Source organism: Megalopta genalis, unplaced genomic scaffold, assembly GCF_051020955.1.
Source record: "Megalopta genalis isolate 19385.01 unplaced genomic scaffold, iyMegGena1_principal scaffold0021, whole genome shotgun sequence".
NCBI lineage: Eukaryota > Metazoa > Arthropoda > Insecta > Hymenoptera > Halictidae > Megalopta > Megalopta genalis.
The window spans coordinates 2,460,524-2,462,500 of record NW_027476091.1 but is presented as its reverse complement, the minus strand read 5'-3'; the positions used below and the strand labels follow the sequence as shown (position 1 = coordinate 2,462,500).

The window sequence follows — 1,977 nt, the reverse complement described above, 5'->3', positions numbered from 1 at the left end:
CGATTTCCATCTCTCTCGAAGACTGTTAGACGTACGTAAAATTTCTCAATATTCATAGGACAGCGACAAACGCCGACGAAGCGCCCATCATTCGCTGGTACGTATATAGGCAACAAGTGCCACCAACGCAAGCAGTTTATAAGTACGTAAACGACCCTCAGCCAGGCGTGGTCCAGGAATTGTATCCGTGGACCGCAATGTGCGTTCGAAATGTCGATGTTCATGTGTCCTGCAGTTCACACGTTGACGCGCAATTAGCTGCGTTCTTCATCGACCCACGAGGCAAGTGATCCACCGTTCAGGGTAATTTTTTCCCTTTTATTCTCATATATATATATATATAATGTGTATTTGCTATCCACCACACTTTTGTGTTATATTTCGGAACAAGCCGATACCCGAAGAGCTCCAACCAGCGCGCGAAGGAGATTCGGGAGTCGTCGTACGACGACATAATTGTCCCTTAAAGAACGAGATATTTCCGTCGAAACCATATATATATGTACGAGCAAATCCAAAACCACTGTTTCCTTGCAAGTTCGACGGTCGGAGCGAATAGAACATTGAAAAGCCTTCTATCGAAGAAACACAGAGAGTATATCACCCCCAAAAACGACGGGGATATGGATTCAAACTGGATAATACCAACCCGATGCTGGATTCAGAAAGTTTCTCTCTCCTTTCGTCGTTACTACACCGGACAGACTCACGGCCGGCTCTAGCTGGGTGTCATATATACGTCCCACGCTCATGCTGCCACTAGCTCACAGAGTAGGGTGTGAGCCTGGAATCCATCGCACCCCAGCGGTTCAAGGCCGCGGAAATACTCTAGAAAGTCCCTATCGCTCGCCTGAACCTCTCCGGCGAGATCGGGCGCCTCAGCCATCGGCTGCAGTGTCTCCTGCTGAATGCGGCCAATGTGCTGCGCCACGAGTGCTCGGTAGTCCTCGCGCTTCCGAGCACCCTTAATGGCGTCTAGCGACCTGCCAGGCAGGAACCCAACGAGCGTCTGATTGATGAACCTAGCACCCCTAATGCTCAGTTCTGCCTCGCGCAACGCCAGCAATGACACCTCCTCGGCACTCCATCGTGCCATTGCTGGCGCTGCGCGGTTCACATCATCTGACCAATCGGGGTGAGCGGACCTCATATGAACGCCCCTACCGATCTTGGTTGCGAAGGATCGGTTACAGCCTGGGTAAGCGCAGGGAAAATCGACCGGCCGGGAAGGGGGACTCCCAGAGCTCGTTCCCGGAAGGGGGGAAGTTGTTGGCCTAGGGGTGGCAGAGGCCGTCCCTCTACTTGGAACCATCCGAGGCTTTTTTTGCGGGTGGGCCAACAAATTTAGGTACGAGGGGGCTGGCAACCCCCAGGTGCCGGTTTCGCTTGAACCCCGTTAGCGTTACCCGGCGAGAACCTGTGGGAGGTGGGGAAGACTTGGACGGGAGAGGCTAATGGACCTAACGAGAAGTATATATTGTGCATCACCGTCCCTGTAACTACAACAAGAGAGTCATAGTTACTCTCGCCATCCTTATCTGGGAAGTCACAATCTGAAATTGACTGCAATCCTTCAGCATTTAGACGTTCTACATCTGGCCGGTAACCTAAAAGATTCATCGTAGGTACCGTACCGCTAGGGAATGCACCGTTTAGGAGAGGGTTCCACTGCCCAAATCTCTTGGTGGCATTCTGTGCTCGTGTTTCGAGTACGAGTCTAGATGTTACGTAAGGTGACATCTAGACTCGTATCGAAACACGAGCCTATCTTACCGAAACTTCCCGATGGTATGGCATCGGCTTCGGGCCTTGCTACATCAGCGGGAATGGCAGGCACTCCAACATCCGGTATTCCAGAATGTGGCACGTTCACTTTGACCATGTCGCCTTGTGGAGTTGTCGTGTTGGCGATTAGTTTGTAGTACTCAAATATGGGCTCAGGAATAACCATGTCTTCCGGGATGAGATTAATGGGGG

General features: G+C 51.6%; 1 non-coding gene across 1 annotated transcript; it reads right to left on the bottom strand.

Moving 5' to 3' along the window:
- Positions 1-151: 151 nt before the first annotated feature.
- On the bottom strand, positions 152-306 carry LOC143260838 (5.8S ribosomal RNA). Its single transcript, XR_013035110.1, has one exon. It is a non-coding gene; the product is annotated as a 5.8S ribosomal RNA (ribosomal RNA).
- Positions 307-1,977: the final 1,671 nt, after the last annotated feature.